General features: G+C 43.2%; 1 protein-coding gene across 14 annotated transcripts in view; it reads left to right on the top strand.

Moving 5' to 3' along the window:
* The first annotated feature begins 51 nt into the window (after window positions 1–51).
* Arntl (aryl hydrocarbon receptor nuclear translocator like) overlaps window positions 52–27,877 on the top strand; it is a 99,828-nt gene continuing 72,002 nt past the window's right edge. For 4 of the 14 annotated variants that reach the window (XM_048788373.1, XM_048788374.1, XM_048788372.1 and 1 more), the window contains exons 1-2: window positions 65–773; window positions 26,947–27,019. The gene's annotated coding sequence lies outside the window, so the exon portion shown is untranslated. Of the gene's footprint in view, window positions 774–26,945; window positions 27,020–27,877 lie in introns of those variants that run through there. The other 10 variants (XM_015477643.2, XM_015477646.2, XM_015477647.2 and 7 more) reach the window with 6 other exon arrangements.

A 27,877-nucleotide genomic window follows, 5' to 3' on the forward strand; every position in this document is an offset into this window, starting at 1 on the left:
TTAAAGGCGCCGCGCCCGCCCGCCCCCATCCTCCTAGCAGGGGCCAGCACTGCCGGCCCGGGCGGGCAGAGGTGCCGCAGGCGCCCTAAAAGGCACAAGGAAAGTGTCCACGGGAGTACCCACCTTCCCTTCGCGGACATCGCTACCTGGCGGAAGGAGGGAGCAGCCAGCTGCCTCTTAAAGAGATAGCTCTGCCCTTTGGGAGTAATGATCCGGCTGAGGGCGAGTCCTAGGATATATAGTCGGGAGCAGCAGGGACCCCCGAGGGAACCATTTTTGGCGGCTGTCTCCCGAGAGCGTTGGGGGAACGATGCCTTGCCTGCCCTTCCTCCCCTTCTTCACTTCCCTTTCGGGAGCCCGCGAGGCTGGGTGGGGGCGGGGAGGGCGTCTCAGTCGGAATGGGGAGTCCGAGTCTGCCCGCCCCTTCGGCCCTGTAACTGGGGCTGGTGCTGCACCCGGGAATCCCCGACCCGGCGTGGAGCCGACCCCAACCTGCGAACTTTCGCCTGGCGAGCTCCGACCAGGTCCTGGGCGTCCCGGGAAGATCCCCCCGTGGGTCGACAAGGGCTACCCGACGGCGTGGGGATGTCGCCCGGCGCTCAGGTGTGGCCCCGCTTCCGGCTCTGGAGCTCTGGAGCCCCGCGGAGGACGCCGCGAGACTGGCTTCTGCTGGGGGTTTGACAGATGTCGGGGAAGAAAAAAGATTTCCGCTAGCGATTGCTCGGCGTTGACTGTCAAGAGAGCTCAGGTTTGCCCGGAGGAAGAAGTGAAAGGTAGAAATTAACACCGACCTTGTGGGGCACGTGTCAGCCACCCCGAGGGGTCGCGAGAGCAGGGAGAGCACAGGTGCTAGATGATGGGCGCAGGAAATGGAAGGGCTGCACTGGACACTGGCATCTGTTGTCAAATTTGTGCTGGCCAGTGGGAGATCCGCTGAACCTCCCGCCACCCCAAGCCTTATTCCTATTCTCCTCCCAGCCTTGGTCCTTTTGCGATCACCTATCCTTGTTTGGGCACTTTAGTGCTTGCGGTCTCGGGTCTCTCCTGTCCTTACATCGCTGCTCAGCAAGAAATTATTAGCCAAGTTTTCTCACTCAGCTTCCAGAAATCAGATTCAGTATTAATGGAGAACTTTTTTTTTTTTTTTGACAGTATTTCCAGGATCTTCGTTTTTTTGTCGTTGTTGTTTAATCCATAAAAGCTATCTATTAGATGCATATCATTTCCACAACATTTGCTTGTCATTTGTCCTTTTGACATGTGCTTTCCCCCTTTTAATCTATTTTTATATAACAACTATTATTTTAATTCTTCAGGTCTCATTGATATCAACATCTGTCAATTTGGGTTGGTGGAGTTTTTAATTGATGTACCCGTTGAATCATGAGCTTAAAATAATCATTGCTGCTCCTAAGCAGTTTTGAATAATCTTATGCTTTCCGTGCTTGCAAGACTTAAAAAAAAAATCAGTGCTTTTAAATTTGATTTCCATATAATGAAATTCCAAAATATTTTTAAAATACAAAATATAATCATCACGTTAAGCATTATTGCTGAGATCACTTTATTGATCATTTTAAAAACAGTTTGTTGAGCATATTTAGAAGACTTGGAAATTTCCTAGGCAGGATTTGAAAATGGATTTGTAGAGGTATTTTGATTCTGATTGTAGACCTAGACAGAGAATAGTAAGAATATTAAAATGGTACTTAAATTTGTATCTTATTCCAAACCCTACAATTTAAAGGGAGAGAAAAGAGCACATGTGGTGGAAAAGCACTAACCTGGAAGTTAGGAGCTTCTAGCCCAGATTGGGGCTCTTTGGGCTGTGCCTCTTGGGACAAGTTACTAAATCTTTCTGGGTTCTTTTTTGCCTCCGATGGAAAGTAAGACAATTGAACTAGGTTATGTCAAAGGTTCCTTCTGCTCTAAAGTCCTGTGAGTCTTTAAATATTTAATACATTTGAATTCAGGTTGATATTTACCTCCTGGAACGTCCATAATATATGAGCTGAAGTCCTATTTTCATAGGAAAGCTAAGCAAATCAACAGAGGGTGTTTTAAAGGATCCATTTAAAATGATTTATAAAATGAGGACTACTGAAGAGCTTGCTATTTGCAGGAGAGATTTGCAATGCCACAGGTCAGGAAAAGGTAGTGAACAATGTCAGATTTATCCATTTATACCAACAATCTTAATAGAATATATATTCTAAAAGATAGACAAGCACTACAGAAAGACTTGGCTACATTAACAAAACTACATAAATATGTAAAAAAATTAAACTAAATATTTAATCTCTCTCTTTAGTGTAGAGGTTGCCTTCATCTATGAGCTTTATCTACTTGTAATTCCATCAACTCTCACTGTGTAGAAGAATATCAACATTAAAGAAAGTTTCTGCCCCTTACAATGTTATAATGACAGACAATAATTTTAGTTAGTACCATGCCAGCTACAGTAGGCACTTGCAGGGAAATAAAGTCCTTTGTAGACCTTGAGGTTTAGTTAGGAGCTCAGGGATATAAGCATGTCATCCTTTTCCACAGTCTTATCTTTCTTCCTTGTTACTTTTTCATAAGATTCTGACTTACCCCAAATATCCACCCAGTCTTTTCTTCTCTAACTCACAAAACAAGACCTATTCCGACTTAAGCTTCTCAGTTTCTTTTTCTTTGTATTCAAAATATCCTTTCCCTGTTGTCCCCTTCTTTCCGCCCAGTGCAGAGAAAGCAAGTGGGTCCCTCCTCTGTTTCCTCTGATTGAGCCCTCACAATGGACAGGAGCCTAAGACCTGGGACTTGGGTTCAAGCTGTGTGGCCTTGGACAAGTGCTTCATTTCTCTGACCTTAGCCTCCTCCTCTGTGGTGTAATGACAGTGCCTGCCTCTTGGAGTCTATATAAGGATCAAGGGAAATGTGCCTGTAAAATGTCTAGCAAACAGGAAGCTTTTCTTTGATGCCAGCTACCAATCTCTCCCATCTCTGCCAGGGTCATGTCACTAGAATCATTTGGGCTATTTGTCCTCAGCCTCCCCACCAAGAGAAACCTTTGTCTTGACATAGAACATGAAGTACAGAAGAGGAAGATGCATACCTGCTATGAGGTTGTTGTACACCAAGCAATTTACATATATCTATACTTGGTCACCTGAGTCTCTGTCTCCCTTTCCACCAGTCTCTCACAGAACAGTGGGCATTACCTCCTCCACTGTCATCTCCTGCCCTATGGCTTCTCTCCCTACCACCCTTCTTTATTTCTTCCCAAAGTTTCCTCCAAGCCAGGTGCAGTGGTGTACACCTGTAATCCCAGCTACTCACAAGGCTCAGGCAGGAGGATTGCAAGGGCTAGGATGTAGCTCTGTAGTAGAGTACCCCTGAGTTCAATCCCTGCTACTGAAAAAAAAAAAATTCCTCCAAAAACTTTAAACCTCCAATTCCAGGGGCCTTATCTCACTCTTAAATAATTGTTCTTGGCCCCTTTGCAGCTTTTATTTCACCTGTCTTTTCCCCTTCTGAAGACCCCTCCTCATTTCCACCTTGGGTCGTGCTGCTTTCTTGAATCTCTTCCTGCACACACTGAGGGTTGGTATCTGTCCTAGCCTCTCCTATTCATACTGCCCTTCTCTTCCTAGGGCTCTTCTCTAGTTCTGCCCTGTCCCTAGCTTTGGGTGCTAGACATTATTGGCTAATGGCTAGTCTTTATGGCCTTGAAGTTGCAGGTTTGTAGACTATTTGCAAGCAGTTTCCTCCAGAATCCTCATAACACTATATCCCTCCACCCGCAAAGTTGTCTTTTGAGGAAGTTTGGATGGGTTATTTTGAACACAGGCGCCAGATTTCATACCCCAACTCTTCCTTACTTGTTTTATGATCTGTGTCATGTTGCTTTTATTCGGTATGTCTTGGTGTCCTATAAAACTGGGATCAGCCTCCACCTCCAAGAATTGTGGTATAGATTGAATGAATTCAAATACTGGAAAAGCATGTCAGGTTATTCACGACACACAGCAAATGCTCAGTGGGTGTTGGCTTTCAGTATTGCTGCTTGTCATTGCTTTGCCCAGCCTCCTTGACCAAGTGTGTAGGGTTTTCCATATCCAGCTCACCTGTCTGCCAGACTTTGCTGTGTGTCTAGAACTGTCCAGACAAGCTGGAGGTCTATTCATCCCCTGCACCAGCCCTTGGCCCAGGTCTTCCTCACCTCCCCCAGTCTTCCCATGTCCAAATCTTCTTCTGCTTTCAAGTCTAAGCTCAGGAGCTTGATCCTGCAAGAACTGTTTCTTCATTTTGTTTTTCTCCTCACACCTGGCAGCAGTGTCCCCAGCCTTTGACCCATCTCTGATTTCCTTAGATTCTGCTATATATCATGTTAGATTGTCTCTAGGAATCTCTCTCCTGCTCCCCTATGTTGACTACTTTGGAAGGAGTTATGGTTTTCCCAAAATGATAGGCAAAGGGAGCCTTCAGGACATGCATGACCAGTGCATATCCCAGTTAAAGATCTTGAGGAAGAGACAGAATAGGATGAGCATTTAGGGATGAGTAGGGGGAGGAGGGATGCACACCATAGAGAGCAGGGATATGAGATGACAGATGCAGCAGGGGCATGAGTGGATATGGCTGCAAGTGATTAGTTCTCATGGAAGGAGAGTTTGAGGTGGAGACTTAGCTTCAAGGGCAGATGAGATTGGATAAGCTTTAGTCATCTTTGCTTCTGAGGAACGTTGAGTGCTGGCATATAATGGAAAATGATTTTTACTTGAGTACATGTTGTCCTTTTAAATAGTATAAACTCATGTTTGTCCAGCTTGGGTAAAGAAGGGGATGGATGGTCTGCCTAATTTTATATTCTAGTTAATACTGTATCCACCAGCTTTTGCACATATATGAGGTAAAACATTTACATGTATTTATTCCTTCAGCTACTGTTTGAAATGTGCAATGTGGCAAATTAGGGAGCTTCTTTGAGTCTGATTTACCTCACTTGCAAAATGAGAATAATATTAATTATGGTAATAGAAGTTAACATTTATTGAGCACTTTCTATGTGCTAGCAAATGTGTTGGTTACCTTAGATGTCTTTGGAACTACCCAGTGAAATTGGCAACATTATTATCCTTATTTTACAAGTGAGAAAATTTTATAAATTGCTCAAGGTCACTCTGTTGATAGGGTTGGAGCAAGATTTGTGTCTGGTGGACTCCACAGTCTATTCCAGACCACTGTAGCAGATGTCTTCTAGGAGGGGCACTGTGTTAGATCCTGTGTGGCACGTACCCAGCACTGTGCAAGAGCCCGCTAGGCCTTTGGTGATTGCAAATCATTGTTATTGTTGATAAGTGTGTGTTTACCTCCTTATAGCAGGGATGAAGGCCTCTACCATGGGATATGAGGGACACTCATTCAGCTGTTACCCTAATAGCAGTTATAAGGGCTTTTGGGTATCTTCTCACATCCCGTTGTGCATGTTGGCCTCTTGCTTTTCTGAGACATTTCTCTGATTCAGGCCCTATATGGCTCAGCCACCTCCTTCCCAGGCTGCTTTGTATGAGATGAACCTCCAGACCTAACACATTGCCTCTGAGGAGCCATCCACAGAGCTCTTCATGCGAAGGAATCCTTTTCAGAAGTCTCTCACCTTCATCCTCCTCTCCCTAGCTCCTTACCCCTAAGACCAGCACCCTCACCCTTGTGTATCTGCCGTTTTAGTGTATACATATTATTGTATCTTTTAAATGCCAGTTGTTCCCCAAATACATTCAGATAGTAAGGGAAACATTGTTTTATGTCAAGTACCTGTTACATAAAATGTGTTATATAATGTTCAAATATATACTGCACAGCAAAGTCAGATATCACTTTGTTTTTTCAAAGAATAAAAGGATAATAATTACCGGCTACACTGAATATAATTAATCTCTAATCAGAAAGTAGGGAAAGACATGCTCTGCCCTCAGAGTTACCGCTTTGAACCCAGCTTTCCTTCTTGGGTGTTCTGAGACTAGGATGCATGGGAGTTGTCCTGTACCTGCCAAAGGGTGCTGCAGTGAGATTCCCTGGAAGTTGCCTTTGTGGGGAGGAAGTTCCTTGACATCTTGCTCATTTCTACCCCAGCCCCTCATCTAGGCAGAGGGAAGTATCTTCTTTTGTCCCCTATACTTAGATTACCATGGTCAACCTCCTAACAGGTTTTCTGGTTTATTCTCTACTTCTTTCAGTTTTCCCCCACAGGATGTGATCAGCTGTGTCTTCTAAGAACATCCTGTGTCCAGTCTTCTAGGCCTCCCAAGGTCAACCCTGCTTTTCCTTGCCAGCCTGCCCCCAACCTCTATCTTGAGATCCAGCCCAGTCCTGAAGTTCCATCCTGCTTGTCATTTCCCAGCCCTCCCTTGGCCACCCAGTTTATACTCTTTTCTGCTGTACTCTTCACTCCATTGTTCCTTTTACCAGAAAGACCTCTCGTCCTTGACTGCTTGCCTTGAATCTCACTTCTTCATGAAACCTCGTCTGAGGACATTTACTCCCATTATACACTAGCTCTCTTTACTTTGATTGCCAGCAATGTATGCGGAAGGAATGATACTTCATAATTAGCAAATTGCCATAGCATGCCTAATTAGGAAGGCCAGTTCTCTTATTTTTTAATTGTTTCATGATGAATTACCTTGTCCTCACTTCCCACTCTCCAGCTCTCCTCATTCTTTCACTGGGTGGAACTCACTGGATCCCTACCATGTGCCTGGCACTGCTCTGGGCACTGAGGGTACAGGGGTGAACAAAACAGAGGTTAGTAGAAGCAGACAGTAAACAATAGGATACGTTTGCCACTGGTGGTTACAGGTACTGGGAAATAAATCAAGTAGAGTAAAACAGTAGTAATAATCAATGGTGGCAAGAAGGTTGCTTTAGCTATGTCATCAGAGAAGGGTTCCCTGAGGAGGTGACACTTAGCTCAGCTTCAGAAAGATCTGGGGGAAAGTATCTCAGGAAGAGGTGATAGCAAGTACCAAAGCCCTGAGATTGGAAGTAGTTTGATGTTTCTGAGAACAGTGAAGCCAGCATAACTAGAGTAGGAGTTCCTTTTGTGCAGATATTTTCTCCCTCCTCCTTCCTCCTCATAACTCCAAACCCAGTGTTAGAAGGGCCCTACAAATACTTGTATATTGAATTAGAGCAGTTGCCTTTGGTGATGTTATAACTAGTAGTTTAACTGTACCCTGCTCAGCAGGTCTTTTAATAAAACATAATGCATTGTTTGTATGCATTGTTGCATATAAACAAATTAAGGGTCTGAAGGGTTTCCTCATACGTGTACTTGTAGCATATGTCACCAACTATTACTGTTTTAATTACGTTGAGTACAGAGCTTCAGACCTTAGAATTCTGTTTTACATGCACAACCATCTTAAAAACAGGTTTTTCTCTTAAAGTTTATTTGTAAGGTAGTTGATGGAAACTTGATATAAGTTATTCTATATAAAAAAAATGGAACTAAATAGTGGTTTAGTTTCCAGGCAAGCCCACAAAAGCTGTTTAGTGGCAACTATGGCTGAAATCATAGTATTTAGTACTAAAGCATTATTATAGCATTGATTTAGCCTTCTTTGGCTTGGCCTCCTCATCCATATTGCACTATAGTTATTTAATATTCGCATTAACCATTTACATTAGTCGCTTCTACTGTTTTTCTGGTCTGTCAGAAAGTTTTATAAAAGGAATTTTTACCTTTGTGCCATTAAGATTTGGTCTCATGCTTTATAAATGAGAGAGCATATAGTAGGGAACAGCTGGACTGGTCAGTGGAAGAGGTCCAGTCACCAACTTGCTGAGTAACTTTTGAGTAAATTGTCCTCATAGAACATTGATTTTTCAGGTCCTTCTCAGCTATGAAATCCTGTGTTTTCTTACCATAACAGAAAGACATACATATACTTCATTGTTCAAACCCGCCCTCAAATGTCCACCTCTACTTTATATGGTATGCAAATAATGAGAAACTCAAGAAGCTCCTGTGTATAATACTCAGCAGTTCAGCTTTCAATATGAACCTTGATTTCGATCTGCTATCTTTCTTGATGAGTTGAAAGAAATTTTATCCTAGAACTTTTGGTCCAGATAAGATTCCTGTGTTCTTGGCCAACTTATCTCCTATATAATTATGTAAATCTTTTTTTTTTTCTTTTAACTCTTGGGGATAAAAATGGTGACTATGGTTTGTTTGCTTACGAAATACACTTACAAGTGCCCTTAGGGAAATGGAATGAATTTGCAGGAGAGAACAGAGCTGAAAGAGTGTGGGATCAAAAACAATTTTAAATGTTAAATGCAAAGCTATTTTCAGTATCCTGCTGGAAGAAAAGAAATTTTTTTCCCCCAAGGCTTTAGAAGAGATTTCTGCTTCAAAGGAGAAAGGAACCTAAGGTTTGGCAGTGGAAGAAACCACTGATCCTTTAACCAACTGCTGCCCCCCCTTCCCCACCTCTGAGTTTTGTTTTTGGCCTCATGGGCCACTTTGCCATTTGAGAGGTTTGATATTTAAATGACGCTAGTGGCAGAGCTCAACTGGTTGTGTTGAAATGATTGAAGTGCAGAGTGCTATGGTGTAGATGTCCTCAGAGGATTCTAGAGTGAGGGATGCCTCCTTGGGAGTGACAGAGCACTTTTAGCACTGCCCAGTTGGTCAGTTTTGAGTGGTATATTCCTTTTTCTGTGTGTCTTACTTGAAAACAGCAAGGAGTTGGGCCAAGAAGTTATTGCTTCGTGGACTTCACATTGGAGCTAGAGGGTGGTATTGTACCTGGCTTTCCTCCTTAGATGCTGAATAGCAGGAATATCATCTATTTTTTGTTCCTACAATATCCCCAGCAACTAAGTGTACAGAATACTCACTCAATGGATACTTGCTTATTCATTCAGTGAGTGGATTTGGTTTGGAGAAAACCTCAAATTTCCTTCACTCTCTAACAGAATAGGTTCATGAACTTGGGGTTGTGTGTGTGTGTGTGTGTGTGTTTTCCCAAGCCTGAACCCAAATTCTGCGTTTCCTATGGACCTGAATTACCATTTCCTTTGGACATTTGTGTTTCTTCTTATTCTCTGTTAGCCAGATATCAGTGCTTTTTACTGATGATGAGGAGTTAACTGGCCATGGTTGTCCCTCCCCTGTTCATGTTCATCCTTATTTTATCTTTAATTGGCTCCAAAGTGCAGCAAATCAGTAACTGAACCACATCAACTAGAAGGAAACATATTGCATGTTCATTTGGGCATAGTATGATATGTTTATTTATTCAGTCAACATATATCTAAAAGGAAATATGGCAGGCACCATGCTAGGCCCCGAGGAAGAGCAGAAATAGTTGTTAGGACCAAGGAGTCTAAAGCTTCTTTGGAAAGATCATCCAAGGCCACATGTAATGCTGATGACATAGTCTAGAGTATAAATGCTGCAGGAATTTAGAGACTAGCGAGGTCTCTTTAAGTGTTGTAGAAGGGAAATGACTTTATGAAAGTTGTCAAGTTTAATTTAGACCTTTAATCTTATCTAGGATTTAGATTCACAGACAAGGTGAAGACAGATCCTTTTGGGGTTGGATATGTGGGACCACAACAGAATTAAAAAGCACAGGGTGGGGATGACCAGTTTGCATTCAGGGACCCAGTGTTTCCTTGGAATGGAAGGTTCTCAAATAACAGTGGGAATTTAAGTTTGGAAGACATTCAAGGCCCAAACACAAATTCCAACTTTAAGATGATTATAATTACCAATGTCTATGGAGTCCTTATAATGTTGTTAGCATTTCACAAGTATTAACAAAATCTTCATGAAGTAGATACTATTGTCATCATTATTTTAGAGTTGAGGAATTTGAGGCACAGGGCAATCTTAAGTTCACGTAGCTTGAAAACAAGCCATGGAGGTTATTGAACACTGGACTCTGCTACCTCCCAGAAACTTCCAGGTGCAAAATTTGGGCTTGAGGGCTTGCTTTAGAATCAGAAGCCAGAGCGGATATTTAGCCTGCATCACCATTTTGTAGAAGAGGAAATGGTGAAGTTAAGTGACAAGTCAAAGTTTACCTAGTGAGGTAGAGACTAGGGGGCAGTGGAGAACCACTGGAATTTTTTGGGTTTTTTAAAAATTTTTTTTATGACATGAAATAATTCTCCCTAAAGCATGAATATATTAATGTTCTAGTTGCGTTAGAGTAGAGAGAGGGACTAACTGCAGCAGAGGTTGAACAGGAGGTTAGGAGGTGAATCCAGGCAAAGAGGGACAGAAAACCAGAACTCCGAATTAATTGACAATTATGTTAATCGGCATGGCTCTTATCAGTCTCCCTTTAGATTTCTGGAGTGTGGTGAACATCTGCCTCTGTGAGTGGCTTTTAAGTGTGTGAATCTGCACTGTACTGTGACTGAGATGCCTAAATTAATTAATTCTTCAGAAGCAAAGCACCATTATGGAAGACAGATGTTTAAAAACAAATAACCATATTTTCTGGAAAGAACACCAGGTTAGGAGTCCAATAATCTGTACACTAGGCTGCTTCTGCTACCTAATCACCATATACCTAAGCCAAATCACTTAGTGTCTCAAACTGAGCCTGATTTCTTGTCTGTGGAACAGATGTACCAGTTCTTGTCCATCCCTTTACAGTGTGGATCTGATGCTGGAGTGAAATGAGGGAAGAATGTGGGGTTTAAAGTGGTAATGTTGATTTTGGGCTCCAGGGAGCAGTCCTGCAGTTTTGATAGTGAAGGTGTATTGTCTAGGAGGGTCCCAGGGAAATTCCCCTACCTCCAGGGCTTGTTTAGGGATGTGGCGCTGTCCGCCACATGGGTGCTGACAGGCTCCTCTCTGCTGGGTAGGGCCATGTTTTACAGACAGTTATGCATTTCCCCCCCAAAGATGGAGAGCCACAAGCCTGGGCTTGGATGGAAAATTAGGCCCAGATATCCATGTGAATCTGTTTTTCTCTGGGAATACCTCTCAGGAAAGTGATGGGCAGCTATGAACCAGAAAATCAAGTGTCAGAATCTAGCCAGCTGGCTAGTTGGGCCTTCTTGGATGTTTCCCCTATCCTGAGGCATTAGGCAAAAATCCAGAAGAACCTTGATTAGCCTGGGGAATTAATGGATGAGCCAGCATGCTGTCCAGGTAATAACTGGTTATAAAGCCTGTAGCAAAGCCATGACTGGAGATCTGCCAAATCTTAATTTTTGTCAGCAATACATATGTATTTATGCTTGTTAATAGTAGTACCTAACCTTTGACTGTTGACCATATGCCAAGAACATGTCTTTTCTCATTTATTCTTCACGGCAGCTCTGTGGGGTTGGTGGCATAAGTTCCATTTTCTAGTTAGGGAGACTGAGAGTCGGAGGTGCCACAGGTGATGCACGCTAAGTGGAAAAGCTGCAATTCAAACTCAAGATAGGCTGGCTCCAGAGCCTGCACTCTTAACAGCTGCCATTTTCCTCTTATTTTTTCCTGCACTCCAAACTGCAGAAAAATCCCGGCTCCATTTTGAGGTTTCCGACAGTGCTGTGCGTCTTTGGAACGTGGTGTCGGTTGATAGACGTGTTGCCATGCAGTGGCCTCAGCTCACTGCAGCTCTCTTTTCTTTACAGCCCATGACTGACGTCCTGCCAGCTGCTCTGAGGCTGGTGAGCAAATGGATGCCAGTGATGAATGCAGCAGAGAGACTTAACTCTTGCCAGCTAATGCATGTGGAGGAATTTTAAAGACAGTAAAAGAGATTGCTCTTGGTCTGCTTTTCAAAGAGTGGCTGGGTAGCTTGTAGTCGGGTCTAGGATTCAGAGTGATGCTCATCGGAATCTTGCTGCTAAAGCTTTTCTAAACAATGCCATTTTACATTCCTGTGGGATATATAGTCATTTTTATATATGATGTCATATTTAATCTTCACCGCATCTCTCTGGACTGGGAAATAGCCTTGAGAGTTTATTGACAGCTGGTTGGTGGCAGAGCCAGGACTTCCGTATTGCTTTTTTGACTATAACTTCCACACTCGACTCAAGTTTTCTCTTTGCTTTTCTACTGAAGATGCTCTTAAATGTTCTGATTCACCATATTTAGAAGTCAGCAGGAATTATTAATGTGAACTACTTTGTGCTGTACACTGTTACTGAATCAGAGTAAATAAAAGTCATGTGACTGTTGTGTTGTGTTTAATTGATTTGCACCTCTCTCTATGGTACAGAACACACATATATCTTTTTTGATATATTACTTGGAACAGCTACCTTTTTACCTATAAAAGTCCCAAGGATTTAAAGATAATAAAACATGGAGTTTATATAACTTCTTTTAAAAGTTGACCATCAAGTTCTTGCTCAGGAGCACAAGCTCCTATTATGACAGTTTCCATGGAGATGTTACCTTGCCGCACATTGGTTCAACTTTCAGTGCCTTTTCTAGCAGTAGAGTGAGCTGCTGAAAGAGAAGACTGGTCGCAGTTGTCACCTCAAGCTCTCTCCCCTACTGTTTCTGTAGGAGGCTGATTTGCTTTTCTGGGTCCTCTTAGTTTTTCCTGTGACCCAAGCATAGATCACCTTTGAGGTTCTGGTGATTTCATTTTTTAAAAGTTTCCTACAAAATAAAATTGAATGGAATGCTTTTTACATACATGTGAACATTCCTTTAAAGCATTGAATGAGGGGCAAGGGGCTTTGCTAGGAGAAAGTGGTCTCATTTAAGCTTCTTGGGCAAGTTCCTCTGTTAAGGAGCCCTATAGTGGCTAAAACCAGGTGGAAGTTGATTTCTCTCTCTCCTTTGCCAGTCCAGAGTGGAGGGGGTCCAGCTATGGTATCTTGAACATTCTATAATTTTAAGGGGAAGACCTGGAAGTGGCCCATTCTCTTTTCCAGTGGCTGGAACGTAGTCATGTGGCTGCATAGCTGCAAAAGACACTGGGAGATATCTTTAGTTAGGATGCCACGAGTCTAGCAAAGTGTCCGTTTTTAAGAATGGAAAGGCGGACAGCACTGGGGAAGGCTAGCAGTCTACCATTGTGGTGGCAGCAACAGGAGGTGAGTAGAGTTGGAAGCTGGTGCTAAACAGCTGGGAAGATACCTGAGTGCAGGGTCAGAATCTAGGAAGCCACACTGAAGCCAGGTGAGTGCAGTCATCTAGAGGTCAGGGTAGCTCATCCTCAGAAATGGCCCAGCCAGGTCACACCCAGAGCAAATCTGAACAATCCAAAAGATGTTAGATTGTCAATAAGAGGAGAGTCATCAATGTGAGTGGTACTTTAGAAAGAGCACTGGATGAGATGTCAGAACCTAGATTTGAGGCCAGCCCTCTCACCTCATAATCTGGGACAAAATACTCCAACGAATGTTTGTTTTATCATCTAGAAAAGGGAAATAACTGTGATGGCCACCCCCAAGGCTTAGTGTAATGCTGCTAATGAATGGGGAAGCTCTGCAAACTACAGGTCCTGGAAACATGCATAGCATCTGGTTTATTCACCCTTGTAGTCACAGCACCCAGCCTGGTGCCTGGCATGGACACATTATTGAATGACAATGTGAAATATTACAAGGAGTGAAAAAATGCATGCGCTTAAGGACGTCTTGCCTAAATAGTCTTCTCTTCCAGGCAGAAAGGTTCTTGTGCTGTCTTCCATCCAAGCTCTTGGCCCACATGTAGAAACCAGGTGTTCACCAAGGACAAGGGCAGACAACAGGGCAGCACAGGACACATATATCCTTGGCTCACTCCACTCTGTAGGTGACAGGATACAATGAAAAACATCTTCCACCTGCAGATTGGAAGATGAAACCTTTCCAAAGTCACTGAGACTTGATTTCTTGCTTCAAAATACTAAGTTGCAATTATAAAATTCTTCTGTTGATTTGAAAAAAAAGTCATTTGTTCAAAACAATACATATTTAGTAAAAGGGAGAAGCAGACAAAAGAATATAAAAATTAGCTTAATACTATAATGGGGCATTTCTGTCCAAATAATAGTAACTTTTTCCTTTTGGTGGGGAAATGGGAGCTTAATTGAATAATTAGTTTTGTTGTGATTTTTTAAACTTCATGAAAGGCTTCTATTATTCATTTTGTTGTTTGATTTATTCACTAAGAGTAAACTTCTTTCCTGGAACTCTATGGAATATTTTTAGATGGACTTTACTGGGAAAAAGCAGCTACTGAAATTATATTCACAATATTCTCAGTTTTTTAAAAATCTCATTCATAGAAGGAAAGTGCGCCAAATATTAACAGTGGTTCTCACCTGGTAGAATCTTATTCTCATCCCTTTCTCTGTAGTCAACATTGCATATATCACTTTTGTAATCATAAAAGGGTAGTAAAAATTAATCTTACAAATTAATACTCTTAAGCCAAATCGAGAATTTCTGTTTTTTGTGACCTGGCCTGGGCTATATACACTCTTAAGTGGACCTAGACCTATGGAGACTGCTTCCTGAATGAGGCATTAAGGAGCCTGTGATGAGGAAGCTTCCCTTCCACACAGCAACTAGCAAGCTAGAGGCTCTTAAGGTGTTGGGAAAGTATTCAAGTTAACGATCCTTCCATAACCTGGCCAGCCTTTAGTACAGTTATTTAAAGAAATGAATTCTTCAGGGTCCCTGTCCACTGTGTGACTTTTTCTCCTTTATCATGTGCTATATGTATCACAGGCAGCCTGACTGCATTATGCTGGCACTGGATGCCCCTGCCCCTGCTTCTCTCAGGCCCCTTTCATTTCTGATGTTCTTGTTCACAATCATGACTTTGTTCATGTAGCTTCTTCCTTCCAGCATCGTTATAGACTGAAGAGAACTCACTGGTATCCTTGTCCTTCTCCCTGTGAAGCTTCCCTCCCTCTTTGTCATTGCTCAGGTGAGTGACCTGAGAGAGTGTTCGTGAGATGGTGCAAATAGAAGGGGTTAGGACTGCAGAGAAAGCCGGGAGCACTGGTTGGCTGCAGAACTTTGAGGAGGACCCTGGGCTGTCCATTCAGCAGTTGACCCACACCTGGCAGGGCCGGCTGTGGTGTGGCTCTTGAAGACAACTCCTTGGTGTTTGAAGCCAGATAGCTCCCAGCTGTGCCTTCATCTCTTGAGGTCCTTCAGTATGGTAGCTTCTGCTCTAGATGCTGGCTCTGGGGACAGTGATGAGCAGGCAGACCTAGTCTTGGCTGACTGGAGCTTTCATTGTCGGGGGGGGGGGGGAGAGAAGCAGGTAACAAGGAAAATCAATGAAAATAATTATAGGTTGTAAGAATGGCCTCGGACGAGGTGACGAGTGCCTACTTAGAGTGGAGTAGAAGGGCCAGAGTTGGGATAGGAACCCAGGTCTCTGATTCCAAAGCCTGGCTCTTTCTTAGATCCTCTGGGTTTATTGATGGGGAGGAATGAGATTGAGAAGACTTCTAGGGAGGACTGAGCTTCTCCTATTCAGACAACCTGGGCCAGACCAAGGTCTTCAGAGGGAGATTCAAAAACTGAGGGCATGAGCAGGAGATGGCTCTCTTGGTCACTCTAGTTGTTCATCCCTGAACTGTACCAGGTAAGTAGTCATCTTTCTGAAGAGTTATGGGCCAGTTTATACACAGAAGCCTAAATTTCATGCTGCAGTTTTGTCTGAATGCACACTTTTATTTTCTCTCCTATTATTTTCAGCTCTTTTAAAAAAATTCATATAACATTTTTTATTGTGCCAAGTAGAGCCTTTAAAGACAGTTGTCTTATACAATCACCTTTATTTCAAAAAAAGACAAATTAAAACTTAAAAATTGAAAGACATATTCTCAAATCAAGAGTAGATTCTGAAATTGAATGATTGAATATATTCTGCTTTACGACAATCTCTGACTTTCTCCTTTTATTTCCAACTCTTAATGATTATTTTTTTGTACTGAGAAATGAATCTGGGTTATCACTTAGTCTTATCACTAAGCTACATCCCCAGCCCCTTAAAAATATGTATATTTTTAAAATTTTGAGATAGAATCTCCTTAAATTGCTGGGGCTAGCTTGAAAATTATGGTCCTCCTGCCTCAGCCTCCCAAGTCTCTGGGATTACCGGCATGCACCACCATGCCTAGTGAAAGAATATTTTTATTGGTGCAATATAATTTTACATAATGGTGGAATTCATTATTATGTATTCGTACATGCATACAATATAACAGTGTAATTTTCCTCCTCCCTCCCTGGGCCCCCTTCCTTTACTGGTCCCCCCTCTGTTTTCATGAGATTCCCCCCTCCTTTTTTAACCCCCATCAGGGAACTATTTTTAATTGACTCCCCCTTACTTCCCCCTTACCCAGCCCCCCAAAGTCCCTTTCCTGATGGCTCAGACTATTGCCGTCACACATATGGAGAATAGTTTGCCTTTGCTACCCTTTCTGAAGCTCTGATCAGATCAGCAACACTCACAGACCCTTCTTCATCTCTGTCTGCTGGGCTTTAGACAATGCAGAAAAGCTGGTGGCTAACAAACCCAAGTTATTTCACTGAGCATCCTGACTGAGTCTTCTTTTGACTTCCCTGTCAGATGTTGAGGCTGGCCATTTGTCCAGCGCTTCACATTTCCCATCTCTGGAAGTCCTCAGGACCTTCAGATCTGTGGAGTCTCAGAAGCTTTCTTCCTGCAAACATGAATGATGGTGCTTTTCTGGCCCCTTTCCTCCCAGTTTCCTTCGAAAAGAGCAGAACCTTTGGAACTTATCTTGTCCCTATTTGATGCATTTGCCAAAAAATTTCCAGTTATTCATCTCCTGAAGGGGGTCTGAGGAATCACTTGTTTTTCAGAGCTTCTTCATTCCTCTCCTACCCACGAACAGTGACTTTGCACCAGAGAATAAGTCATTCATCCAGTGATCATTTAATGCTTCTCCCAGGGCCCTGGAAGACTCTTTGTTCCCAAATCAAATTTCCTTGCAGGGAGGGAGCTTATTACTACTCTTTCTTTGGTTGTTGTACTTTCCTTTAAAAGCATATCTGCATCCATGATATGAAGAAAGGGTGGCCTGCAGAGGGCCTGGATTCAAACCCAGGGGTGGGAATGTTCCTTTGGAGAATGTATTCTTTTGTCCCCAAATATTTGCTGGCTCATAATTGTAATGTTTTGTTTCAGCCTTAGTCTCATGGTTTCACCTAATTATTTAGCACATGGTTGTTGAGTCTACCCCTCATGTTCACGGTCATCCTTCGTAAGGAGGCCTTTCACTTCTTATCTCCTGCTTGTGGTTCTGTGGCCTTAAACAGCTCTGACCCCCATCTTGATCCCTATGAAAATGTTGTCAGGAGCTTTCGGGACACAGGTGCTATTTGGCCTCAAGGTGTCATTGCTCCCATTTGGAACATGCCTGTCATAATCTTTATAACTCAGACACATCCGCAGACCTCCTTTTATGTGGCCACATATAAAGAGTAAAGTACATTCAGTTTTCTCTGGAGTAAGCAACTTTATTTTTAAGCTTTTATTTAACAAAAATAAATTTGTGCAATTTTATTTTATTTTTTAAGTGTAACCCATAAGTTGCTTCTTAGTGCATTTGAATGACTTCCTCCCTTCACACGGCCTTGGTCTGATGGAACCTCACCTGGCTGGCAGGTCTTCCCACCCCATACCCCTCAGCATGGAGGCCTCCCCTGTGAAGGAGGAATGGCAGAAATGGTGCCTTCCCCTGTTTTGAGACAAGACAAGCCTGGAGATGGTGGGAGGGTTGAGGGGTCATCCTCTGGCTCAACATCAGTTGCAATCTACTCAGCACCTGGCATAATGGGAAGGCACTGGAGCGTGAAGAGCAAGAAAATATCTGACGTGTGTCCACTGGCTGCCTGTGGACTGATGTGGGGAGGACAAGAGTGAGTAGGGCCTGGGTTAGGAAGCAGTTGCCTGGTGTCCAAGCTGGCACTGCTGGTGGCTGTTGGTGTGAGAGAGGGCAAGACATAGACTGGCCTTCACTGGCTGCCCTTGCTGTTTGTCCCCAGGCCTCAGCCCCCTGATCCATGATCCTGCCCTTCCCCAAGTAGGCCAGGCCCCCCCAAGCTCCTGCTTCAGGGCAGATACTCTGCATTCCCCCCTGGAGTGCTCTACTCTCTGCTTCCCAGTCCAGCAGCCCTGCCACTGCCTTGCCCAGTGACCTTGAGCAGGTTATCAGATCCTCTTGAACCTCAATCTAGTCTTCTGTGAAAGAGCAATTATTGAACCTACCTCTTGGAATTGTGAGGGTAACATGACATGTAGTTGAGTGTGGTTATTGGAGTAGTCTCCAAAGCAGTCTCCTTCCAACGTCATCCTGCTCCTGAGTACTCTCTGCACAGCAATCCTGTGATGTGGGGGTCAGATCAGGTCAGGCCTCTGCTCAGAACCCTTTCAATAGTAGCTTCCTATCTCACTCAGAGGGAAGGCCAAATTTAAGCATGGCCCATAAAGTGTCCCAGTAGTTCTCTGACCACTTCTCCAACTCCTACCCCACAAGGCCACACTACCTGTTAATCAGGCTGGGTTCTGCACAGTTCAGTGTGGTGCAGATGAGTGGTGCCACACCCCTGACGAACAAAGTCTACAACTTGTGTGACTGTCCCTTCTGGTCCTGCCTGCCCTTCTCTTGCTTCACTCCAGCCACATTGGAATCCTTCTGTCCTTCAAACATGCTAGGTGTGCTTCCTGTTCAGGCTGTACCTGCTGGCTGCTCTCCCTGGAACGTTATTCCCCAGGATGCTGGTATGACTCGTTTGCCCTCCTTCTTCAGGTCTTTTCTTAAGTGTCACCCTATTGTAAATTACATCGCCTAGCCCACTGCCCCCTGGATGTTCTCTGTTTTATTTTTCCTCTTAGCAGCTGTCATCATCTAATGTATTATATATTTTACTTAATATTTGGTTTATTGTCTGTTGCCAATAGATCATTAACACTGTGAGGACAGTCCCTGATGTTTATGTTACTCACTGCTCCATTGTCAGTACCTAGAGCAGTGTCTTCAGTAGAGACTCAGGAAGTAAGTAAATGGGTTTGTGCTAAAGCAGGTGGAGTGTTGGGTGCAGAGCTTAGCACGTGGGAAACACCCGGTAAATGTTGGCTGGCCATTGTTTTTATTGTTGTTGTTAATTATCCTTCAGGGATAAGTTCAAATGTGGCTTTCTCTGAGCCCTTCACAGCCCCTTCTCAGGTCAGATTAAATCATCACCGCCTCTGTTCTTGGTTCCTCTGCCCTCTGTGCTCCTCTTTCTGTTTGGCATTCATCATGCAGCATTAGTGGGACTTTTCTCACATGTTTTCCTTTTTGAATCTAAATTCCTCCAGGCAAAGGCTGGGCTTATTAGATTTGTATCTAAGGCACCTGCATCCACCTATCAGCACACAGTAGGAGCTTCAGAAGCCTTTGTTACTGACAGCTGTGGCAAGTGGAATGAGCTTCTGATCTGTCTGCTTGTCTCCAGTGTCACTACCTAATGGTGTACCTCCTCACAAGGAGTTTGATAAACCCTTAAAACACTTAATGACAACAATGTAAGTAATAAATTTTGGAGAGAAGAGTACCTTGGATGATGTCTGGGTGGCCTACTTGTTCACATGGGAGAGTCTGGCCTTTTGGTTACTTGGGCTTTGAGGAGTTGGAGTCATTCCAAGGAGATAGGTGAGTAAGATCAGCATGCTTGGAAGAGGCTGGGGAGAGAAAAAAGCCCAATCTGTTCTGAAAGGGATTTGGAGGTGGAGAACATTGCTGCTCGGGGTGGTACCAGTAGGAGAGAGGCTCCTGCCCAGTCTGGGGAGGTGCTGAGAGCCTTGGGAAGTATGAGAAGTTAGGAATTTGGGGTCCTTTGAAGGGAGGACCTTAAATGCCAGGGTAATAGCTTTGCCTCTTGTATTTGGCAGGAGGGTTTCGTTGTGGATGTTTTGAGGGTGTGGGGTTTGGTGCCAAGAGGAACAGGGGACATAGGAAGGAGGTCTGGAGTCATTTTTTTTCTTCTAGAGTGGAGCTCTCTTGTGGGTCCTGCAAGTGGCATACAGAGGGCTTGCACTCAGAGATCAGCCTTGGCACTCTGAGGGGCAGCAGAGTTTCAGCTGAACTAGCACAGTACAGGGGTAATTAGAGTAATTAGAGTACTGAGTAATTAGAGGTCTTGGCTAAGAAACTCAGCCTCTTGGGGTTTCACTTTCTTCATCTGACAGGTGAGCAGTAAGCAAGTCACATCCCTCATGCCTTGGGTCAGGATTAGCCTGAAACTTGGAAAAGGTTGAGCTGTCCCACAGGAGGCAGGTGGCTAAGGACAAGGCTTGACAATGCATGTCTGGAGGGTTTGAGCATTGTTCTCTCATCCAGAGAGAGATTCATTCTGTAAACCCTGAGAGCATTCCCTTGCCATTCTTCTTGCCTGCTTTGGGTTAGAATTCTAGAAATGACCTTGACTCCTGGAACCTTTCCTGTCCTCTGAAGTGGGGTCCTTGGTTTGGATCCAGCATTCTCATTACCTGTGGCTCTGGCCCAATTTTCTGAGAGGTCCTCTTAGCTTTCCCCTGATGTTCCTTGCATCTGACCTCAAAGCCCGGGCCTAACCTGCCCCAGTTGAGGCAGCCCTGATGGCATGAGTGCATGGATCCTGCAGTTTCCATCCTGTTCACTCTGTTTACCCTCAGCCTTTTCCTACGAGGCCCCCTAGTTTTCCCCACGCTCATTTGAGATGGCTGCCTAGTATTCAGTCAAGGAAATGTCTTCAATAAGCCATGAACTTGTTATGGAGCTTTTACATGGCTTCTAATTTTTGCTCTTCCAGCTAATGCTACATTAAGCCATCTCTGTGTATTATGGAATCATTTTATTAAGTCGGCATTTATCTAGCTAATGGCAATGGCCCAAGATTCAATAGAGAATCAGATGATTTTCTTTTTGCAAGAGGAATGTTGTGAAGTTGCACTAAATTTATTTCAAATGCTGGAGACCATCTTTGTTGTATTTTTCATGAATGAAGAAGCAGGGTAACAGTAATGTGAAATTGGGAATAAGTGAAAAGCTGGGTATATACAAGAATTCATAATGTATTTGTTAAGTGGGGAAGCAAGTCAATAAATCCTCTGCAGGAGCAATCTACCTGTGAAAATTGAGGAATTCAGTATCCCTGCATCTGATGCTTTGATTAAAACAATAATGAATTTTTTTTTAAAAAAGTGATTGCTTCTTAAGGATTTTTTAAGAAATGCCCTAAAACAGTGCATAATAAATAGCATTTCTGAGGAGAAACCATATCTCCTTCAGCAAGAATGAGCTTGTCAGGTGCTATTAGCGGTGGAGGCAGTCCACAGGCTCGCTGAAAGGATTTGGCTCTTGTGACCATTAGGAAATGACTGGAGCAAAACTGACAAACAGTCGTCACTGACTAAGCCCCCAGTACTGTTTTGAACCCGAGATCTGTGTAGGCTCTGGGATGTAGGGAACTCTCCTCTGACCTGCTCATTTGCTGTTTTTGTTGTTTCTGTTGTTTTAATCTCTGGTTATTTATGAAGTGGCTCTAGGCTTTGCATTTCAGTTTAATCCAGTAAATGTTGACTGAGTCTTTATGCCACATAAGGTTGCAGGGCATAAAGATTTGGGGAGAAAGAACACATTGCCCCCTTGTTCCTGCGGTACTCATGATCTGGGAGTGGGAAGGGCAAAACAAGTTTACAGCTGATGATTATTTAAGGGAGATTAAGAAAGGGGCCCTGGCAGACACCAGGCCCATCCTGTTAGGAAAGAGAGAAATTCTATCTCATTTTGGGCAAGAAAATTGAGAAGAGTTTTATGGAAGTGGTTGGTTTTATTGACACCTTGAAGGACAGACTGAAATGGAGGCTGGACATTCCCTGCAAAGTTGAAAGTTCTGAGTAGAGGATATGGAGAAGGAAGGACATGGGGCTGTTGGGATTTGGTGGAAACGTTGGGCATGTGTACTAATAGCCATTGGGGTGTAACGGGTGTCAGGCATAGTTCTAAATCCTTATATGTATTAATTCATTTAATCCATATAATGACCCAAGTGAAGCACTATCATTATCTCCATTTTATAAACAGAAGCTAAGACTTGTAGAGGTTAATCAGCAGTCAAGATCACACTGTTAGAACCAAGATTAGACCCCATTTATGTGGCTCCAGAATCTGTGCTGCTAACCACGAAACTCTCCTGCCTCTGATGTGAGGAAGAATGGGCACTAGACCAGAAAAGTGGACAGATACCATGTTTCTAGGCTTACAATGTCAGCATTTACGGTGTAGAGCTGAAAGAGGGGGCAGAAATGGCCATGAGAGGGATTGGAGAGGTGGGACGGGGAGGTTAGTAAGAGCCATGAGGGGGCCTCTCAGCAAGGCCCAGGCTGCAGAGTTGCAGCAGGTGAGCCCAGAGAGTTTGGGGCCAAGGAGAGAAGGGCAGGGGGCCTTTCCTGACATGGGTGCTGTTTACTCAGGGAGAAGAACAGCCATTGGGCATCACTGTCCTGTCCTCTTATCTGTGGAAGGAGGCAAGTGTGACAGAGGGGGCAGGTGAGAGCTGGCACTGCTAATTTGGCAGACCCGGTGGCTTTTCTGCAGCCTAATGACTTTTGAAAGCTGTTTTCTGTGCTGAGACACAAGTGTGACTTCCCCCATCTGAGTGCTGTGGCAATCGCTGTTTTTCCTGGAAAATTGGGCCCATGTGGGCTCTGCGTGTGGTTTATTTGAGTTCCATTTTTATAGCCTTATTACCTTGTCCTCATGATGTAAGAAGCCTCTCTCTCTCTTCTCGAGCTTCACTGTGAAAATTGTTTCTTAAAAGGCACAAAGTGTATCTCGTCATTTGGGAGGTGCTCTCTGAGCAGCGGTGCTTTTCTGCAGACTGCACACACACTTCTCCTCGCCCCTGCTAGCACTCCTCGTTGTGTTTCTCTGATCGTTGGCAATTTACAGAGAACGTTGAGGCAGCTCTTGAATCTCACCACCTAAGTGTTGGCCAATTTTCTTCTGGAAATAGTTTATGCACGTAAATATCCATTCAACTCCTTTCTTTGAAATGTCACCCTACGGATGACCCTGCCAGGGCCTGAAACCTGGTCTGGTCCTCTGGCCTTGAGTTGATAACAATAGCCATTAGCATCCAGGGAGTCTGGGCTGTTACCAGGCACTGTGTGAAGGGATTTATGTTCGTGACCTTAATTATTTCCAATCCCTATGAGGTAGCTACTATTATTTATCCAGTTTTACAGATAAAGAAAACAAGTCCTAAAGGAATAGAGAGACACTATGCAGCAAGTAAATTCCAAAGCTGGGTCTCAACCAGGTCTTTCTGACCTTGGAGCCCATGGGCTTGTTTTATTCATTCATTTATTCAACAACAAATGCTTGTCTACAATATACTGAGAACTGTTCTAGACTTAGGGCATTCAGCAAAGGAAAAAAAAAAGGCAAAAATTCCTGCCTTCTAGCCAAGGTATAAGTGGGTTGTTACTGGTTCCATCACTGGGAAAGATGCTACAGGAGTTCACAAAAGAAGCAGGACTTTGGAAATGGGAAATGACACTGCTAGCTGTCTTTGGGCCTTTTCCCCTTTATTCTTTGTGTGTTGGCACCAGTGAGACATGGCTGCCTATAGGCTCAGTTAGAATCCCAGTGAAGGGGAGCTCCTTTCTGTGCATCTAGCTATTAGTTTTAGAGGAAGGCTGTGATTGGCCCACTTGGATGATGTGCCTATCCTTTGGGTCAGTGACTGCTGCCAGGGATGGAAGTATTTTAATGTGGGCTGGATTGTAGGCCCATCTGTTGGGGCAAGAAATCTTTTTAGGAAAAAGGCAGAAGATATATATATATTTGGGGAAGATTAAGAAGACTTTACCTTGGCTTACTGTAATAGGTTTTGAGGAATTTATCCTATAGCAATGCAGGAACTCTTTGTAGCATTTTAAATAGGGAACTTGATCAACGTTAGGTTTTTTTTTTTTTTTTTTAAATCACTTACCAGACATCTATATGGGGGTTTTTGGTTGGAAATAANTTCATGTAAACAGAGTTAGCAAAAACCACTCCAAAGCAAAAGCTCTCAACCCACATGTAGATATTTGCTTACTGTGTAGGCCAATAGTTATGAACTACGTTAGGTTTTTTTTTTTTTTTTTTTTTTTAAATCACTCCAGACACTATATGGGGTTTTGGTTGGAAATAAGTGACTGGAGGTAGGCAGGCTGGTTAGGAGACTGCCAGTGGGGCTCCAAGGAGAGCTTCTGAGATCTAAGCTTATTAGTCCTGAGTATTTCTATTTGCATTTTACCTCTAGCCACAGCATCGGTGATGGGGACTTGACGGGGTGAGGGTGGGGGTCTGGAGACAATTTGGAAAACCTGACTTGGTGACCAGTCAGAGGCTGGAAGGAGATGGCCTTAAGAAAGGTTCTCACCTCCACCAAGAGGGTAAATAAATATTCTCTGGAAGGCTGGCCTTATCATTGAAAACCAGTTATTAGTGGTGGCAGATTCCGCATACCTTCTTTGCTGTGATTCCCTAACTGGAAAGGGAGGCTGACTGCTTGCATGTTCCTTCCTTTTAAAAGTTTTCATTGGGGGTGGGGGGTGCTGGGGTGGTGGCTCAGTGGTAGCGTGCTTGTCTAGCATGCGTGAGGCACTGGGTTCAATCCTCAGCACCACATAAAAAATAAACAAATAAAATAAAAGGTATTGTGTCCATTAAAAAATGTTATTTAAAAAAGTTTTCATTCTTTGAGAAATCAGAAAAAGGAGGTACTGTCAGGACTGCCGTGGAGAAGTGGATAGATGAGTGAAGGATACTGCCCTGGAGACCTACAGTCCCACAGCTTCCCCAGGGTATAGCTCTACTTTAGGCTTTTAAGGAATTTAAGCAAAGAATGACATGATGTGACTCAGGTTTTAACAGATTTCCTCCTCTAGTAAGAATAGACTGTGGGTAGAGGTAGGAACAACACTGAGGGTAGAAGCAGGGTCCTAAGTTAGGAGACGATTGCAAAAATCTAAGCTGGTAATGGTGGAAATGGTGAGGAATGTTCATATTTTGAATGTAAAAATCAGTTTGGGTGATGATTGGATATGGATTGAGAAAGAGAGGAAACAGGAGCAATTTCTAACCTATGTCCTGGGGGAAGAAAGGTATTTCAAACTGAAAAGGTATTTCAAACTAGATGCTGTGAGGAACAGGTCTAGAGGGAGGTCAGGGATCTGTGTCAAGCATGTTAAGTTTGAGGTCCCTAAAGTGGTCTCAGAGTGTTCCTATTTTGTTGACTTCTGTCATTGGCACTGGCTGCTGAGTGTACAAATCAGGAGTTCAGAGAGGTCCAGATTGAGGAGAAATCTGAGTGAGCATGATCATCAGCAAGGAAGTGATATTTGAATTCATGAACCTATGTGAGATTACTAAGGGAGTGACAGTGAGGGATGCAACCAAAACAGGAGGTGAGGTGAGGAGGAACAGCCAGAGAGGTGGGTGTAAAACCAAGAGAGAAAGCCATCCTTGAAATCAAGAGAGTGGCCAAGCAAGAGGGAACAATTAACTGGTGTCGATACCTGCAAGGTGAGGAGGATTAAGGCATGACCAATGGATCCAGCAACGTGGAGGACAGGCCAAGTGCATGCTTTTGGACCTAAGCCTATTATTAAAGTCATAGGTCCTGCCCTGAAGAAGAATATAATTGTGAAAAAAAAAACCACATTTAGAATTCATCAAAATAAATCCAAGATGTGAAATGTGAAGATTGTACCATGGGAATTGTGCAGAAGAAGATAATACTTCTGTGGAGAGGATTGAGTCAGATTTATTTATGTATTCATTTATTCATTCATTTTACTAAAACTTATTGGGTGCCAGGGACTTATTTGGGAAAGAGTTATTATTTAATGGATATAGAGTTTCTATTTTGTAGATGAAGAATTCTGGAGGTAGATGGTGGTAGTAATGGTATAATAATACAATTGTACTTAATGCCACCAAACTGACCCTTAAAATGGTTATGATTATAAATTTTATGTTATGTGTATTTTGCCACAATAAAAAATTGGCAAGGAAAAATGCACTTTTCTTCCCTCCCCGCAACCACGAACTTGATTTGGGATATGATGTTTGAAATGAATGGGATCAGTAGATGGAGATAGTGTGGAGGAAAGTGGAGAAGACATCCAACTAGAGGGAATGCTGAGAGGGGACTGTGTGTTTGGAGACTGATTACCAGTTCTACCTGTCTGGTGGTAGGGTCCCCTGGGGAACCCAGGCCAGATGAGGCTGCAAAGTCAGGGCAGGCCAGTTGGTGCAGGCCTAGTATTCCGGCTATGGAGTTGGGCTGACCTTAGATTCTGGGAGCCTCTGAAGGTTTCTGCCCAGGGGAGTGTCATTAAAAAGGTGTGTGTTTAGAGTGATCTCTTTAATCCTTCCTGGTAAACTGTTGCCTATTTAAAGCAACAGGATTGAGACCTGCATGCATTTCTGTGGTGAAAATTGTGGCCTAACAGAAGCTTAGCTACCCAAGCATGTGTTAATAATGAATTGAGTAGGTTATTTTTCCACTTTTTTTTTTAAAAAAAAAAAACAAATACTTATTGAGGACCATTTAAATGCCTTTGGTATTCTGGACAGTAGGGATAAGGGGTTGGGTGAATTAAACAGGCCTCTTGTCTTGGAAAGTCTGTAATCTAGAGACCCTCATTTCTAAACAAGAAATTATGCCATGTGTTTTACCACGTGTGTTACCAGAGTTCAATGGGAATTGAGAGGAGGGGCTACTTGGCCTGCCTGGGACACCCAGGAGGCTTCCATGGAACAACTATGTAATAAATTTGAAGAATAAGTAGGGATTTTTCTAGGCAAAGAAACAAACATGGGCACCCTAGGAGAATGGTCATTCAAAACTTAATGCACATTGTGAATGTAAAGAAAATGTCTAAATATTTTCTTTAAAAGCTAAACTTTCTATTTCATTGGCTTTTAGGTGGTGTGGGCTAGAGTGTATGCTTTTGGATCCAACCTCGACTACTCAAATGTGGAATCCTAGGCCTTCATTGGTAAGTTTGTTTGATCCCTTCTTACCAAATTATGCGATTGAGAATTGCAATTTGGCATGAAAGGCAAGGCAGGTATCATTAGCAGGTAGGTGCTCTACAGAAGTTCCCAAGCCTGAACCCTAGAGAAACCTATAGAATAGGTGAAAAGTATACACAGGAGAAGTGGAATCTTTCTGTAGGTTTCTGTGGTAGATGCAGAGAGGGAGGCTGGAGGTAAGGATAATCCAGGGTTACAAGGGACAAATACAGTTGTCGTCATAGAGAGGCAGAGCTTTGGTTTTGTTTTGAAAATAAAAGTAGTTTGGAAAATATCCAGGGAAGAGTGGGTTAAAATTTTCAGAGCTTGAGAACATGTGTGTAGGACATGAAGAAAGTGAGCTCAGCGATGGACCCAAAGGAGCAAAAGCTTCATGCAAAGGAGTCATGGGCAAGGACTTTGGCAGGATCTACTGGCATATGATTACTCTAGCCCACAGTCTGTCTCTCTGTCTCTCTCTCTCTCTCTCTCTCTCTCTCTATATATATATATATATATATATATATATATATTNGAGTTACAACCCCAGTCATTCATATCTCTATATATATATATATATATATATATATATATATTTTTTTTTTTTTTTTATAAAGAACCATATGCTAAATATTTCTGGCTTCCTGTTATAGCTATTCAGCTCTGCTTTAGTGGAATGAAAGCAGCCATAGATGATATGTAAATGAATGGGTATGAGTTCATTCCAGCAAAACTTTAGAGAATCAGATGGTGGTCTGGGTTTGGCCTGCATGCTGTAGTTTGTCAACTCCTTTCTAGACCCTGAGTGCCAGGCTAAGGCACTTAGACTTTATCCTGAAGGC

This window comes from Marmota marmota, unplaced genomic scaffold (assembly GCF_001458135.2).
Source record: "Marmota marmota marmota unplaced genomic scaffold, marMar, whole genome shotgun sequence".
NCBI lineage: Eukaryota > Metazoa > Chordata > Mammalia > Rodentia > Sciuridae > Marmota > Marmota marmota.